The sequence below is a fragment of the Hyperolius riggenbachi genome, chromosome 9 (assembly GCF_040937935.1).
Source record: "Hyperolius riggenbachi isolate aHypRig1 chromosome 9, aHypRig1.pri, whole genome shotgun sequence".
Lineage (NCBI taxonomy): Eukaryota > Metazoa > Chordata > Amphibia > Anura > Hyperoliidae > Hyperolius > Hyperolius riggenbachi.
This window is the reverse complement of record NC_090654.1, coordinates 248,656,790-248,675,188: the sequence shown is the minus strand read 5'-3', so window position 1 is coordinate 248,675,188 and position 18,399 is coordinate 248,656,790. Positions and strand designations below refer to the sequence as shown.

General features: G+C 46.6%; 1 protein-coding gene across 2 annotated transcripts in view; it reads left to right on the top strand.

The window, feature by feature from the left end:
• Positions 1-3,689: 3,689 nt before the first annotated feature.
• The window catches only part of CLBA1 (clathrin binding box of aftiphilin containing 1), a 47,025-nt gene continuing 32,315 nt past the window's right edge, over positions 3,690-18,399 (top strand). Inside the window, exon 1 of one of the 2 annotated variants that reach the window (XM_068254259.1) lies at positions 3,690-3,788. The gene's annotated coding sequence lies outside the window, so the exon portion shown is untranslated. Of the gene's footprint in view, positions 3,916-18,399 lie in introns of both variants that reach the window. The other variant, XM_068254258.1, reaches the window with a different exon arrangement.

The following is an 18,399-nucleotide window of genomic DNA, read 5'->3' as shown; positions in this document are numbered from 1 at the left end:
GTATATGTAGTCAGGGGTATATGTGCCCAGTATATGTAGTCAGGGGGTATATGTGCCCAGTATATATGTAGTCAGGGGTCTATGTGCCCAGTATATATGTAGTCAGGGGTCTATGTGCCCAGTATATGTAGTCAGGGGTCTATGTGCCCAGTATATGTAGTCAGGGGTCTATGTGCCCAGTATATGTAGTCAGGGGGTATATGTGCCCAGTATATAAGTAGTCAGGGGTATATGTGCCCAGAATAGGTAGTCAGGTGTCCCCCAGCATGAGGGGAGCAGCGCAGTGGAAGGAGAGCTGTGAGCAGCGGTGGAGAAGGGGGGCCATCTCCCCCCCCCCCCTTCCCTCACCTTAGGGCTCTCCATCCCTCACTCTCCCCTCCTCCAGAACTAATGTGCGGGCAGCTGGCAGCCGGCGGGACCTACCTCTCCTCGTTCGGCGCGAGCACTCCACTGCCGCTAGTCTGGTCTAGACCAGAGCAGCGGCATGCAGATCCGGCGTCGGAACGAGGAGAGGTAAGTCCCGCCCGCTGCCGGCTGCCCGCACATTAGTTCTGGAGGGGAGAGCAAGGGAGGAAGAGCACCCTAAGGTGAGGGAAGGGGGGGAGATGGCCCCCCTTCTCCACCGCTGCTCACAGCTCTCCTTCCACTGCGCTGCTCCCCTCCACAGGGTGGACGGCGTCCACGCTCTGGAAAAAGTAAGTGGACGTCGTCCACCCGCGTCCACGCCCCACTCGACCCCTGCTGTAACCGCTTTCGGATGGCGGTGATTGAAATCTATGCCCTGTTTGGAGGCTGTTATTCCTGCCAGGGCGTAGATTTCACTCACCACTGCTGCACGCTCTCGACGCTCCCACCGCAGCTCACTCTGTGAGCCAGTCAGGAGCCAATTTCATTGGCTCCTGACCCTGTCATCAATGTGAGCCAATCTCATTGGCTCACATTGATGACATGGTTAGGAGCCAATGAAATCGGCAGAGCTCTGTCGTCATAGAGACTGCAGAGTGGGTGGGCTTACATAGTTACATAGTTACATAGGTTGAAAAAAGACATACGTCCATCGAGTTCAACCAGTACAAAGTACAACTCCAGCCCGTCCCCCACATACCCCTGTTGATCCAGAGGAAGGCGAAAAAAAACCCCACCAGGCATGGTCCAATTAGCCCCAAATGGGAAAAATTCCTTCCTGACTCCAGATGGCAATCAGATAAAATCCCTGGATCAACATCATTAGGCATAACCTAGTAATTGTAGCCATGGATGTCTTTCAACGCAAGGAAAGCATCTAAGCCCCCTTTAAATGCAGGTATAGAGTTTGCCATAACGACTTCCTGTGGCAATGCATTCCACATCTTAACCACTCTTACTGTAAAGAACCCTTTCCTAAATAAATGGCTAAAACGTTTTTCCTCCATGCGCAGCTCATGTCCTCTAGTCCTTTGAGAAGGCCTAGGGACAAAAAGCTCATCCGCCAAGCTATTATATTGCCCTCTAATGTATTTATACATGTTAATTAGATCTCCTCTAAGGCGTCTTTTCTCTAGACTAAATAAACCCAGTTTATCTAACCTTTCATGGTAAGCGAGACCTTCCATCCCACGTATCAATTTTGTAGCTCGTCTCTGCACCTGCTCTAAAACTGCAATATCTTTTTTGTAATGTGGTGCCCAGAACTGAATTCCATATTCCAGATGTGGCCTTACTAGAGAGTTAAACAGGGGCAATATTATGCTAGCATCTTTTAATGCATCCCAAAATGTTGTTCGCTTTAGCTGCAGCGGCTTGGCATTGAGTACGATTATTTAACTTGTTGTCGATGAGTACTCCTAAGTCCTTCTCCAAGTTTGATGTTCCCAACTGTATCCCATTTATTTTGTATGGTGCTAGACCATTGGTACGACCAAAATGCATGACTTTACATTTGTCAACATTGAATTTCATCTGCCATGTATGTGCCCATATAGCCATCCTATCCAGATCCTGTTGCAATATGACACTATCTTCCTGAGAGTTGATGATTCTGCACAATTTTGTATCATCTGCAAAAATAGCAACATTGCTCACTACTGCATCTACTAGGTCATTAATAAATAAATTGAAGAGCACTGGACCCAGAACAGACCCCTGTGGGACCCCACTGCTAACAGTCTCCCATTTTGAGTACGATCCATTGACCACAACTCTTTGTTTTCTGTCCATTAGCCAGTTCCCTATCCATGCACACAAACTCTTCCCCAGTCCTTGCATCCTCAACTTTTGCACCAGACTTCTGTGGGGAACAGTGTCGAAGGCCTTTGCAAAGTCCAAGTATATCACATCTACAGCATTCCCAATATCCATATTAGCATTCACTACCTCATAAAAGCTGAGCATGTTAGTCAAACAGGACCTGTCTTTAGTAAACCCATGTTGATGCTGAGAAATAAGATTATTTTCTACTATGAAGTCATGTATAGTATCTCTTAGTAACCCCTCAAATAGTTTGCATACAACTGATGTTAAGCTTACAGGTCTATAATTTCCTGGATCAGATTTTTTGCCCTTCTTAAATAATGGGAAAACGTGGGCTGTACGCCAAGTAGGCGACAGGTGTGCAGCAGCAATGGGGGTAGCGGCGACTGAGTTTGGCAATTTGCTTGTATGTGCCTGTTTCTGGTATCAGCAGTCTCTTGTCTTTAAAGGACAGATGCGGGAGGGAAAAAAAGATCTACTTACCCGGGGCCGGGGCTTCCTCCAGCCCCTGGCAGCTGATATGTCTCCTTCCAGCTCCCCTTCCAGCTGGTGGTTCAGGGGCTGCTCCATTGCAGATGCCGACCAGCATCTACTGCGCATGCACGAGGTCGCCAGGTCGGCAACGTCTGGAACGGAGGGGACCCTGGGCCACCACCTGGAAGTGGAGCTGCGGCGAGGGACATATCGGCTGCCAGAGGATGGAGGAAGCCCCGGGTAAGTAGAATTTTTTTTTTAATTTTGCTCAGACCTTCCGTTTAAAGTGTACCAGAGACAAAGCATAGTCAAAGATTTATACATACCTGGGGCTTCCTCCAGCCCCATTACACGGATCGCCGTCCTCAGCCTTCTCCAGCTCCGGTACCGGGTCCCGTAACTTCGGTCAGTCGCGGCCACTCTGAGCAAGCCCATCTGCTCTCTCAGGCGCAGTACTATTCTCTGCAGGGAAGGGAACGCACTGCGCATGCATCACACTGGCCGCAAATTGCCGAAGTTACGGCTGAGGACGGCAGCGTAGGAGCGATCCGTGCAGGTGGGGCTGGAGGAAGCCCCGGGTATGTATAAAACTTTGACTATGCTTTATCTCCGGTTTCCTTTAAGTCGGCAGAGACCGCTGGTACTGAAGGGTAAATGTACCCCATTAATGCGTGTTATATAAATTACTGTTCCAAAGTGGAGTGACCCTTTAAAACTCTCAAGGTTTTCATCCCTGACCTTCCAAACAAATCCTTATCTGTTAAGTGTGGCTTAAACCTCTGCAAACATCTTGAAAGGCATCTGATCCCTCTTCATATTTTCTATCCGGCTTACTGCAGGTTAAAAACAAGCTTAGCAAAACACAAGCAGAAAAACCTAGCAGCCGGGCGTGACTCATTAACCTACATTGCATGGGCGGTGCTGCTGAGCGAGAGAGACTCCACCTGCCTGCGAGCCCTGGGCACACCTCTCCCTGACCTGCAGACAGAGAGGAGTTCACACTGCTAAGAGGAAGTAATGTGACAACTGGCTGCCTGGGCTTCCTATGCACTGCACACACACAGACGCTGCCTGGTTGGCACACGGTGAGAGCTCTCTGCTTATTCACAGTGGCAATAAACTGTCTGATTATTAGAGTAGGAATCACAACGCGATGCGGAGGGATATCCTGGCTACAGTTCAGACTCAAGTGTTCAGCTAATAACAGATACTGTAAGTATATTAAGATAAGGCTTCAGATGCTAATGTGTTGCATGCAGTAGTAACCACAGCAATCAAGTTTCAGTTTATGATTACAGATGTGATGTGAAGTGATTTTTTTTTTTTAGAGATCTGGAAGTTTATTTGGCGTTATAATAGTTACTAGAATTAATTAACCAGGCTCTTGATTCACCCATGGATTTGTTTGTTTTTTTCATTAGATTTATGGACAGTTTTAATTCAGTCCCAGGTAATTGTGGCTTCCAGAGAACTATGGGAAAGGAGGATTTAATGCTTGTCACTATGCAAATAGATTGTGTAGTACGTTTGCGATTGGATGGTATTATTGTACTTTGTATAGTATGTTGGTTTCAATACTTTAAATTGAAGCTCTATATAAGACTGATCACTATCTCATTCAGGCTGGTTACACACTGGGGTGTTGGGGGCGCTAATGTCGCACTGTGCATTATGCATGTGATGGAAACTATACTTATTTAAGTGTTTATATAGCACACAGCGCTGTACAGAGTATATTATCTTGTCACTAACTGTCCCAAAGAGGGGCTCGCGATCTAGTCCCTACTACATATAGTAGTCATATAGTCATATGTCTATGTATATATCTTGTAGTGCATGTATCATAGTCCTAGGTCCAATTTAGGGGGAAGCCAATTAACTTTTCTGTATGTTTTTGAGATGTGGGAGGAAACCCATGCAGACACAGGGAGAACGTACAACCGCCTTGCAGATGTTGACCTGGCTGGGATTCGAACCGGGTACCCAGTGCTGAAAGGCAAGAGTGCTAACCACTACGCCGCTGTGCTTACTCTAGCCTTGGTGCCCTCCCCAAAGCAATTGCTGCTCTGCACCTGTACAGTAGCACAGACCCACTTGGGGTTCAGTGGAAAAAGACAGGCCGGGTCTGTGCTTCTGCGCAAGTGGCTCACGCATGTTTAGTTGCTCAGACCCAGTAGCTTTTTCATTGAAGCCTGAGCGGGTCCAGCAACTGCAGTTTTGTGGTGGAGATGGTGCTGGAACAGCCAAGCAGAGGAGGAAGTTGGAAGCAGTGTTGCCAACTCATCCCTTTAATTACTGACGCATCTAAGTTATACAGGTACTGGGGCTACTTACACATAATCGGTGCCTTACCTGCATCTACCTAGCCCCGGAACCTGTATAATTTATGTGTCAGTAATTAAAGGCATGAGTTGGCAACACTGGTTGGAAGCCTCTGGAGGATTCCCAAGCGGAGTACCCATTCTGGGGGCCCTTTTATTTATTTTTGTTCCCTTACAGGTTTCCTTTAAAGTAGGGCCAAGGATGCTAGAGTGACGGTCTAGTAGTGGGTCACTGTTTCCTTATGAGGTAGTTGGATTGTACAGGGTATGTTGTTACCACTTCAGCAGTGCTGGCTTCTGTCATTACCGAGGCTTTGCTGAGTCTGGCTGGATTTTCTAATCGGAAGTTGAGCCACATATTTTCCCAGGAAAAAAAAAAGATCAAGTTTTCAAGTACCTTTAGTTCCGTTACCCAGGTCATACTGACTGTAGCACTGTCCTGATCCCCTGTAGTGCTTTATAAATCTAGACTGAAAGATCCACAATGCCTGTCTGCACTGCTGCATCTCTGCCTCACCACTGATCAGGATCACTGAAGCGGCAGACACATCTTCGCCTTTCCCGCTGGGGTTCCCCTCAGTCCACCGATCTGGAGCGGTTAGCGGTGTGTTCTGCTGCTATTGAGGGGGACGGAGGGATGACGATCGGCGGACGATGGAGCGACTTCAGTTGGTCAACGGGGTGGAAATAGCATTGAGATTGGTAATGCTCGGGGGTCGTTAAAGATACGACAGGATGGATCCATAATGATGCTCAAGCAATATGGATTGTTTGCCGCTGTGCACACAACAATCGTTGGCTGAAACAGTAATTATTGGCTGTATTGCTTAGTCATTGGGAATAGTTTTTTAACCTAAGGAGAGGGAAGGCTCTGGGTCCTATAGAGCGTTCCCCTTCATTGCGGCAGCAGCTCCCCCGTTTAAATCCCCCGGCACGGTCTTTGGGAGCTGAGTCCTCCTGAAGACAGGCAGCCCCCATACTGTGAGGGCGCAAGAGAGAGAGGGGACTCGCACATGCGCAGTATGGAGCGGCCCATCTTCAGGAGTACTCTGGCTCCTGAAGACTTCTGAAGCTTCCCTTTGGCGGCAAAGACAGCAGTATGTTTGACCAAATTGGTTGAATACTGCTATGGGGAAGCCAGTGCTGGAATGGCAACCGGGAGAGGAGCAGGATGGCTTTATAGGACCCATGCTACCGTAATTAAAATCCACACATTTTATTTGGCCATTTGTCCAGGTTATTGCAACATTAAAATTATATCCCTAGTATAATGTATGGTAACAATATTTTATTTGGAAACAAAGGTGCATTTTTTTTTTTTGTTTTACATCCATCGCTAATTTTTATTCCATAATTTCATAATATGCCCTCTTGACATAATTAAATAAATGTATTCACCAAATTCAGTAGGTGTAATTTTACTATTTGGCCACAAGATGTCCCCACTAAGTACTTCCTATTCGCATACAATAAGTACGCTATAGGAAGTAATGTGTTGCTACATTGTAACTAGGGAAGTGACGCCTGCGATCACGGTGGCCTAGAGGGGAGATTAATGAATGGGAACTTTGTTCCCATTCATAAATCGGATGAACTGCGGCGGGGAGGAAGCGCGGCGGCTCTATTTAAGAATAAACACTGTTTTTGAACTAAAACCGTGTTTATTCTCGGCGGACATGTACGGATTGGCTCGGGACTTTTGTCCCCTGGAGACAATCTCACCCCTGTTGTAACCGTGCGATCGTGGGCATCTGCCCGCACAGCCCCCCAAGCTGAATGGACATGACTATCGCATCTCTGCTGCTGTGGATGTGAGGCTCACGTCCCAGCGGCAGAAATGGTTAAGTTATAGGCCACAATTCAATAAGATCATGCTGTTAATAAGGCAAGTGAGAACTTATCACCACACATCGATCGGTAATTGAAGTGTGCATTTATTAAAGAAGCTTGCCTTATTAACATGTTCTAATAAGTTATCAGTGAGAGTGTTATCTTATAACTCCAGTCCTTAAGTTATCGCCTCTGTAGTTATTTTCACATGCAGTATATAGGGAGGGGAGGAGCACATGCAGGCAGGATATAGCTCCACCCATCCAGAGAGTGAGATAAAGATAAATATCTGTATACATACTTGCTGTCTCTAAGTTTTTAGACTTCAAAGTTTCACACGTCACCCACCTTCTAGGCCTAGCGTAGACCTTCGTGCCGGTGCAGATCTCCTGCAGGTACACCACTCCTGCTACACCTTGATACAAACTTCAAAAATGGAGACCGCACACAAAAGGCTTCAGCAACAAGCTGTATTCAAAGCATGTAAAGGCACAAACACAACATGTTTCGGGCGGAGCCCTTCCTCAGGTGTGCCACACCCATCACCTGTGACACCTAAATATCCCCCCCACAGGAAGTCATGTGACAATCACATGACCACAACCACATATAACAGTGAAATACATCAAATGTCCATCAGGGGAACTACACATATGGTGTCTACCCCAGATACAAAAACTGAGGATTAGGACACCCAAATATAGTAGGCTTATACATTGATTCATATACATAATAGAGATATAATGTAACTGGTCTATCATAATTTAACGATACCAATCTTGAAAAAGTCCTGTTATAACGTTCTGCGCAATCCATTTCAGCCTAGGAGAGAAAGACATCATAAAGAACACTTCAAAGAAAACATTTCAGAATCAAATTTTCATTTAAACCTTTCGGGCATACACAATCAAATTTTCTTATCCATTTAGCCTCACACTGCAACAGTAGTTTCTTCCTATTACCACCTCTTGGAAGCTTTGGCACATCCTCAATCACAAACCACCGTACTTGGCTCGCCCCATTGTATCTGGGGTAGACACCATATGTGTAGTTCCCCTGATGGACATTTGATGTATTTCACTGTTATATGTGGTTGTGGTCATGTGATTGTCACATGACTTTCTGTGGGGGGGGTATTTAGGTGTCACAGGTGATGGGTGTGGCACACCTGAGGAAGGGCTCCGCCCGAAACATGTTGTGTTTGTGCCTTTACATGCTTTGAATACAGCTTGTTGCTGAAGCCTTTTGTGTGCGGTCTCCATTTTTGAAGTTTGTCTCTAAGTTTTTACTTGCCTTATTATCACCAGCATGATCTTGTAGTGGTTGGATAGTGTACTGGTAATGCTAGGTACACACGATACTTTTTGCGTTCGATAATTTCCAACATGTCCGATAATACTTTCGATCGTTTTACCGCTCGATTTCTCATAGAAGTGAATGGAAATTGATCAGAAAAGATAAGAGAATCATTAAGCAAGTTACGCAAAAACAGGTTAGTGGATTCATTGGGCCGAATTTCACACAAGCTCTGAAAATTACGTGAAATCAAGATGACCCATAAAATTGTAATTACAATCAGAATTGTAACTGCAAAACTTTCGCAAAAATTATTTAGGCAGCTGAAATTCCAAATTGTGTTTTAAAGTGACTCTAACAAAAATTACAACGTTTTTTCTACCATCCTACAAGTTCCTAAACCTATTCTAATGTGTTCTGGCTCACTGCAGCACTTTGTACTATCACGGTCTCTGTAATAAATCAATGTATCTTTCCCCTGTCAGACTTGTCGGCCTGTGTCTGGAAGGCTGCCAAGTTCTTCAGTGTTGAACTGTTCCTCTATGCACACTCCAGTGTGTGTTTTTATTTACATAAGCCAGCAGCTTCTCTGCTATCTTATCAGTGATAGAAGAGAGCTGGATAAAAATCCTCCTCTGTTAGGCTGTGAAAGTAGCTGGCTGACACATACTGAGGAATTACAAACACAGGCACAGGCAGAGCTGTCTGCAGGAAGCCTGTAATGTTCAGTGCATGAGAGAAGAAGGGGACATAAGGTAAACACACAAATGATCTTTTGAGATTCAAAAGGAAAGCTGTATACAGCCTGCTTGTGTATGGATGTATTTTCTATGTGTGGACATACTGTACATCAACCTACTTCCTGTTTTGGTGGCCATTTTGTTTGTTTATAAACTTTTTAAAACTGTTTTTGACTACCTTTAATGCGGCGGGGAGTGGCGAAATTGTGACAGAGGGTAATAGGAAATGTCCCCTAACGCACTGGTATGTTCAGTTTTGTGCGATTTTTTTTTTTATTTTTTTTTTTTTTTTTTTTTTTTTTTATTTTTTCTTTTTTTTTTTTTTTTTACACAATACAGATTCTCTTTAAAGTACATGGGAAGTGCAAAAAAAAAACAACAAAACAGATAGATAGCCGAGGAAAGGGAAGGCTCTGGGTCCTATAGAGCCTTCCTGTTTCTCTCATGGTCCACCCCTTCCAGCGTTGGCTCCCCTGTTCAAATCCCTCGCTGTGGGATGCTTCGGAAGGCTCTGTACTGCATATGCGTGAGTGCGCAAGAGAGCGTGCTCACGCAGGCGCAGTATGGAGCAGCCCGTCTTCGGGCTTCCAAAGCGTCCTTCGAAGGCAGAGGGCAATATTCAAACGATCGGTCAAAAACTTCTACTGTGGGTGACGGCGCTGACCTTGAGAGGCGCGGGAAGGCTCTTTAGCCTAGTTCCCCAACCCTGTCCTCAAGGCCCAACAACAGTACATGTTTTGCAGAAAACCACAAGTGAGATGGTGTCTCAGCAGAGCTGATTAATTCCCTCTGTGGATTTCCACAAAACATGCACTGTTGGTGGGCATTGAGGATGGGGTTGGGAAACACTGCTCTACAGGACCCAGAGCCTTGCCTCTACTTGGGTAAATATCTGTTTTGAGATATATACTTAATCTTTTTTTTTTGTGTGTTTTTTTTTGTTTTTTTGTTTTGCACTTCCAATTAACTTTTACTATTGCTCTCTTTTTCCAGTTTGTATTATAATCAAATAGTAGTATGGACAAACAAGGCTTTGGTGGCATAGTATGGGTACAGTACTGGCTTCTTGAATTGACAGAAGTCAAACATTACAAACCCTGGACTCTACTAAGGGCCCGTTTCCACTAGAGAAAGGATGTCGAACCGGTCCTTCGAGGGCCGAGGTCCTCACACATTTTTGACACGGCTCAAATTAATGGGTCGGAATCAGGAAAGGTGTGGTCCATCAGGTAGAACACATTCCTTTCTTTCTCAGTCCATCGTAAACACTGGCATGGATCTGGCCCTCCAGGCCTGGAGTTCGACACCTGTGCGAGCGAATCGGCATGCGTTTTCTACATGCAGATTCTCATAACCAATATAAATCAATGGGCCTGTTTCCATAAATCTGTGCGGTGGACTGTGCAGAAAAAATCTGCACAGCAGAGCCATCAGAATTCGCACACCGCAAGGCTAGTGTGCGATTCGCCTGTAATGTATTTATTTGGAAATTCGCATGTTTTCATCATGCGAATTTTCCATGTGAATTCGCATACGTTTTCACTTAAACTCAATGTAAGAGCACACAGGCACTGACATGGTTAAATTCACATACTTACAAACAGATGCGAAATTTTGTGTTAAAATTTGCATACGAATTTGCATCCGCATGCAAATTCGTTTTCCGCAATGGAATCGCACTGCAATTGTGGAAATGGGCCCTAAGGGCTGGTGCACATCTAAAAGCACTAGTGTAACCACAAACACTCAGCGTTTTTAGAAGTGATTCTTTTTTTTTTTTTTTTTTTTTTTTTTTTCTTCTTGCTTTCTTTTCTTTTTCTCCTAAGCGATTCTGGGCCTGTGCCTAGTAATTTTTGTATTTTTGTCTAGCAATTTTTGGAGCATTAAGGTGTAATTTTTTATTTTGTGTACAGTAGAGCTGGAAGTGTACAGTTGTTTTTGTGTGTGTGGGGGGGGGAGCAGCTTGGAAACTCTCTCTAATCACGCACTTATCAGAGCGAATTTCCACTTTCAATACTTAAAGGGAACCATAACTGAGTGGGATATGGATGTTTCTTTTTAAACAATAGCAGTTGCTTGGCAGTCCTGCTCATCTCTTTGGCTGCAGTAGTGGCTGAATCACACAGCTGAAACAAGCATGCAGCTAGTCCAGTCAGACTTCAGTCAGAGCACCTGATCTGCATGCTTGTTGAGGGGCTGTGGCTAAAAGTATTAGACACACAGGATCAGCAGGAGAGTCAGGCAACTGGTATTGTTTTTAAAAGGAAAAAAAAACATATCCTTCTCAGGTTAGGATCCCTTTAACATTGAGGATGAATCGCCTCAGAAATGCTGCAGGACCCGTGTTTGCGTTTTGGGAAAAAATCCCATCGCTCTGGTGTGCTCCATCCCATACAATTACATTAGCCAAGTGCTTTTCAAAGCGCTAGCGTTTTGAAAAGTGCTCAGAAGCGCTCTAGGTGTGCACCAGCCCTCAGTCTGTTTTTTTTCCCTGTGCTATGGATGGAATTAACTTTGTAACGATGGCTGTGGAAGGGTTAAGTTGTGTGGCAAGTGTAATGAAAGGCCTTGTGATTTTCAGATGTGACACACAAGCCCAGTGTATAGACTTTGCCTGGGGCTCCTAGGAACAATGATGTATCTGGTTAGACCGTCTACCAGACCCAGCATTCGCTTAGCTGAAGACAGCAACCGGCTCCCCACTGGGAGATATTCCTCAGCTGCAGAGCTGCTCTATGGGTTGCCAGGCAATGCTGGGCTGCTGCTAACGCTGAGGGCGGCGAAGTGCTTCTGTATCCCTGATATGAAACCACCTAATCATGTCGCTGGTTAGAGCTGGCTGAGGAATGATACGGGAGGCAAAGCAGACCCGTCGTGTACAGCTGCATAGTTGTCATATCTGTATTCGTGAACGCAAACCACAAATTCCCCGCTTGCATCGAAAGTGGAAGTTTATGGGACCATGGTATTGTTGATGCATTCTTTTAATGGCATTTTGTATTGCAACCTGACTGGTTTATATGTTGTTGTGTCTGTCCTTAAAGGGTACCTGAAGTCGCAAGTAACATGAGATGAAGTTGTCTGTGTAAAGTTTTTAATCCTACCTAGAACTAGGCTGTGTTCCTTAAGAATTAAAGTGTACCGGAGATGACGTGACATGAGATAAACATGTATGTATGTACAGTGCAAAACATAACCAGGCTGTTTTACATGCTTTATTTTGATGCCTAAAAGATTTAGAGACTCAGTAACAAAAAAAAAATCCCCTGGGGGGTACTCACCTCAGGAAGGGGAAGCCTTAAAGGGAAGGTTCAAGCAAAATTAAAAAAAGAGTTTCACTTACCTGGGGCTTCTACCAGCCCCATCCAGCCATCCTGTGCCCTCGCAGTCACTCACTGCTGCTCCAGTCCCCCGCTGGCAGCTTGCCGACCTCGGAGGTCGGCGGGCCGCATTGCGTACATTTTTACACATTCCCGCTAGTGCAGGAACATTAACACATACATTTTTACTCATTACTGGTTCAATGCGTAAAAATTTACGCATTGAACCAGTAATGCGTAAAAATGTATGTGTTAATGTTCCTGCACTAGCGGGAATGCGTAAACGTACGCAATGCGGCCCTCCGAGGTCGGCAAGCTGCCAGCGGGGGACTGGAGCAGCAGTGAGCGACTGCGAGGGCACAAGATGGCTGTATGGGGCTGGTAGAAGCCCCAGGTAAGTGAAACTCCTTTTTTTATTTTGCTTGAACCTTCCCTTTAAGGCTCATACAAACATCAGACCATAGTCTTTGGAAAATGAAAGATCACAGACCAATATTACCCCCTTCCATGTAGTATGAGAGCCATACCTACACAGTCTTTTCTATGGAGCTGAACTCCCCATCAGAAAAAATCTTTGCAAGATGCTGCACACACATATGCTGTACAGACACAAAAGATCAGTATCTGCAAAAAGATTTATTCCTGCCAAGGATCCGTTCCTGCAAATTGCATTCATAGTCTGAGATCTGCAGATCATCATACACACCTTGTTTAACCTCCTTAGCAGTAACCCCGTGTGTGACACGGGGTAAGCTGCCGGAGGTTGCCGCTCAGGCCCTGCTGGGCTGATTTTAAATTTTTTTTTTTGCTGGACGCAGCTAGCACTTTGCTAGCTGCGCCAGCACCCCGATCGCTGCTGCGCGCCCGATCGCCGCTATCCGGTGCGGCGCGGGCCCCCCCCCCCCCCAGACCCCTGCGCTACCTGGCCAATCAGTGCCAGGCAGTGCCAAGGGGTGGATCGGGTCTCCCAATGACGTCCCGACGTCGGTGATGTCATCCCGCCCCGTCGCCATGGCGACGGGGGAAGCCCTCCAGGAAATCCCGTTCTTTGAACGGGATTTCCTGATCGGAGATCGCCGAAGGCGATCAAAGCGGGCGGGGGGATGCCGCTGAGCAGCGGCTATGATGTAGCGAGCCCTGGGCTTGCTACATGATTTAAAAAAAAAAAAAAAAATTTAAAACTGCTGCGCTGCCCTCTGGCGGTATTTTTCATACCGCCAAGGGGGTTAACTGACATCCATCCGCAGATCTGAAAATCCATCCTGGTGGATCTGATCTGCAGATGAATGTCAGTTAAACAAGGTGTGTATGATCTGCAGATATCATAGACTATGAATGCATTTTGCAGGAACGGATCTTTTGCAGGAACTGATCTTTTGAATGTCTACAGCATGTTTGTGTGCAGCATCTTGCAAAGATTTCTGTCTGATGGGAGTTCAGCTCCATAGAATAGACTGTGTAGGTATGGCTCTCATACTTCATGGAAGGGGGTAAAATTGGTCTGTGATCTTTCATTTTCCAAAGACTATGATCTGATGTGTGTATGAGCCTTAAGGGTCCCAATGAGGCTTCCCCCATCCCTGTAGCTGCAGGCAGTCCAGCGCTGGCTCCCCTGAAGTGTCCCAGAATCCTCCCCGACAAGCTTGATAAGCGCTGATTTATTTACCTTCCCTGGCTCCAGCGGGGGCGCTGTTGCGGCTCTCAGCATGGAGATAGGTGTAAATAGCCGATCTCCATCGGGTCCGTTCTATTGCGCAGGAGACTAGCGCCTGTGCAGTAGAGCGGACCAACAGCGATTGGCTATTTCCCCCTAAAGTTGTGTTCAAAATTATTCAACTCCCACTGAAATTGAGTGTTTTGGCCAGTTTGATTTTGATCATTTCAGTCATCTTGTTTACAATTAAATCAGAGGCACTTGTAAGTCAGACAAATATAACATGTATAATAACCACAAATGTCTTTTCTGTGCTCACATCATTATCAGTTTTATTCAACCCCCAAGTGACATTCATTCTTAGTACTTAGTACAACATCCTTTTCCAGTTATAACAGCTTTTAAACGTGAAGCATAGCTTGACACAAGTGTCTTGCAGCGATCTACGGGTATCTTAGCCCATTCTTCATGGGCAAAAGCCTCCAGTTCAGTCACATTCTTAGGCTTGCGCGCTGCAACTGCTTTCTTTGACCAGCCGGGCGGTATGGACGAGCTCAGCTCGTCCATCACCACTGGAGGCTGCCGCTCAGGCCGTGCTGGGCCGATTTGTATAAAATAAAAAGCAGCACACGCAGCCGGCACTTTGCCAGCCGCGTGTGCTACCTGATCGCCGCCGCAGCGCGGCGATCTGCCGCGTGCAGCGCCGAAAGAGGGTCCCCCCAGCCGCCTGAGCCCAGCGTAGCCGGAACAAACAGTTCCGGCCAGCGCTAAGGGCTGGATCGGAGGCGGCTGACATCAGGACGTCGGCTGACGTCCATGACGTCACTCCGCTCGTCGCCATGGCGACGAGGTAAGCGAAACAAGGAAGGCTGCTCATTGCAGCCTTCCTTGTTACTTCTGGTCGCCGGAGGCGATCAGAAGAACGCATCCGGAGCGCCCGCTAGTGGGCTTTCATGCAGCCAACTTTCAGTTGGCTGCATGAAATAGTTTTTTGGTTGTTTTTTTTATTAAAAAAAACCCCTCTCGCAGCCGCCCTGGCGATCTTAATAGAACGCCAGAGTTGTTAAGTCCCACCAGAGGTTCTCAATCGGATTTAATTCTGGTGACTGTGATGGCCACTCCAAAATCTTCCAGCCTTTAATCTGCAACCATGCTCTAGTGGACTTGGAGGTATGCTTAGGATCATTGTCCTGTTGAAAAGTCCGTCTCCCAAGCCTCAGGTTTGTGATGGACTGCATCACATTTTCATCCAATATCTCCTGGTACTGAAGAGAATTCATGGTACCTTGCACATGCTGAAGCTTCCCTGTACCTGCAGAAGCAAAGCAGCCCCTAAGCATGATTGACCCTCCGCACGCTTCACAGTAGGCAAGGTGTTCTTTTCTTCATAGGCCTTGTTCTTCCTCCTCCAAACATAGCGTTGATCCATGGGCCCAAACAGTTCTAATTTTGTTTCATCAGTCCACAGAACACTATCCCAAAACTTTTGTGGCAGTGTTCTGTGGACTGATGAAACAAAATTAGTCCTAATTAGGACTATAAAGAAAATTGTTCACCTCATCCGTTTCTTTTCAGTTCCAATTTGTTTTAAAGCAGGCCATACACTGGTCGATTTTAGCCATCGATCGACGGCCGATTTGACCGTTTTGATCGAATCGGCTGGAAATTGATGCAATAGAAAGCGATTTTCGGTCGATTTCGATCGGTCCGGATGGAAAATCTGGGTCGATCAGCTTCTGGCAGGCAATCGATGGCCCATAGGGTTGCATTGGATCGAATGGTGCAACACTGCATTTCGATCGAATTTCAATCGTCCTGCTGTGTGGCACACATCAGATACATTCCTGTCAGATTCGACCTGATGGAAATCTATCTGTTGGTTGAATCTGCTGCAAATCTATAAGTGGCCACCTTAAGATATGTCCGCAGGATAAAATGGTCCACCATTACAATGTGCCCCCCCCCCATTATAGCCAGATGTGCCCCAGTATTAGGTTATTCCCCCCCCCTCCTAGGTTAACCAGATGTGCCCCATCATCAGATCCCCCCCCCCCCTACAACCCTGATGCCTGCCAGTTACCCTGCTGCCCCCCCCCCATAACCCCCAGATAACAGCCCCCCCCCCCAGTGGCCAGATAACAGCCCCCCATCAGGTAGCCCCCTTGGTGCACAGATCGGCCATTTGGTGGCCGCCTGGCATAAATGTCACCAGAAGCTGATGGAGTGTCCGCGTATTCCCTCTGCCCCAGATCACGCCGTCATCCACGTGTAATCCACTAGTCTCTTCCGTGTCCTGGCCTCGGCATTATGTGGCTGAGTTCAGACCGGGATTGGAGGCTCGGGCTGCAGGCTCGTCGCTGGAACAAGGTAAGGTGAGAGAGGCTGCTTGCTGCTGAATTAAATAGCCGATCCGTGCACGGAGGGGAGAGATAAAGGATCACCTCTCTTTGCTACAATGGTGATCATTCATCTGTGGTGTGTGGGGGGGAGGGGGGGGGGGCGGGCTGGGGTTAACTAATTTCAGCTCGTGAGGATTTTGCACCTTATGCATCAGAGCAATTTTCACCTCCCATTCATTCGGTAATAACTTTATCACTACTTATCACAATTTATTGATCTATAGCTTGTTTTTTTCCGCCACTAATTAGGCTTTCTTTGGGTGGTACATTTTGCTAAGAATTTTTTTTTTTTATAAATGCATTTTAACAGGATTCATCAGAAAGAAATGGAAAAAATTCATTATTTCTCAGTTTTCGTCCATTATAGCTTTAAAATCCACGCTACCATAGTTAAAACCCATGTATTTTATTTGCCCGTTTGTCTCGGTTATGACACCATTTAAATTTTGTCCCTATCACAATGTATGGCGCCAATATTTTATTTGGAAATAAAGGTGCATTTTTTTCCGTTTTGCAGCCAACACTATTTACAAGCTTATGATTTCAAAAAATGTTCGTAGTATAGAAACAGAAACATCTGATCTGCATGCTTGCCCTGGGTCTATGGATAAAACTATTAGAGGCGTAGGATCAGTAGGCTGCCAGGCAATTGGCATTGTTTAAAAGGAGATGCCTATTGCAGTCTCCATATCACTCTCACTTCAGGTGTCCTTTAAATAACATCTGACTAGCATTATTTCTCTGCATACAGCTGCTGATGTGTCAGTTATGGCAGCAAAATAATGCCTGTTAGAACTCTTGTTAGATGGGGAGACCAACTGAATAGGGGAATCCCTGCCAGCAGCCCCCAATGAAAGACTAGGAGGGTCAGGATTTGAAGTGTAATTTCTGAGCATTGTATGACTATATATGTATTCTGTTCTTATTACATGACCAGAGGTAGCAGAACAACCTATTTAGCAGCATGTAATCATCGTGATGCAAGTGTAAATAATGAAGTCTGCTCATTGCAACATTTTCTGAGCCACAGTCAGTGTGTTGCAACAATGATTTGTATCCTTTGTTGTTACATCAAACTCTCAACACAAGATCTTGCTTGCTGTTACAGCCTACCTGAACAAATCTGGCTTCTATACAGTATTTGTAATACTTATATAATGTACTTGTATAACAGGAAATCAAAGCCATGGCTGCCTGCTTGTACTAGGCTGTCCTATCAGAGAGAATCCTAAAGCCTCATCTACACGCGTAGATGCGGCGGCGATGTTCCTTATCAATCGAGCCGCTGATGCAGCTCGATTGATAAGATCCGACAGGACGAATCTCCCCACCGCCGATTCCCTGCTCGTTCCCCGCGAGGGGACAATGGCAGGGAATCGAGCGGAAGATAAGCGACGCGGGGACGAGCGGGTATCGAATCCAGCGCACGCGCGGGGACGCAGAAGAGGCAATCCGGCGGCTAATCGAGCCGCCGGATCGCCGCCTCATCTACGCGTGTAGATGAGGCTTAAAGGGTTTATTAAAAAGGCATGGTAACGATCTATAGCAGAATGCAGTAAATTACTCAGGGTACCGACTTTTAAGGCCAGTTTTAACTAAGTACAAATCCGCAATGTGAATTCGTCTTAACCACTTAAGGACCGGGCTGTTTTTCCCTGATGTGTGCTGCGTGGGCTCTCCAGCCCACAGCACAGATCAGGATAGAGGCAGGGCGATCAGACTTCCCCCCCCCCCCCCTCTTTTTTCCCCACTGCTGGGGGGGGGGGGGTTTGATCGCTGCCGCTCTATGTGGCCGGGGGGGGGGGGAGGGGGGAGGGAAGACGGGGGGCGCTCTTCAAAGCCCCCCTCCACAGCGATTCCCAGCCTCCCTGTCCTTCCCTCCCTCCCCTCCTCCTTCTTATGGGCGGCACAGGACGGCGATCCATCCTGCGCAGCCTCTGATAGGCTTCAGCCTATCAGATGCCGGCGATCCCCGGCCAATCAGAGTCCGGGGATCGCCGATCTCCTTTACCGTATGATAGCACAGGGGATTTCTTCCCCGCGCGTTTACATTTAGCCTGCGAGCTGCGATCGGAGGCTCGCAGGCTGTTCACGGAGACACCCTCCGTGAACAGACATGGAAAGGCCGCTTGAACG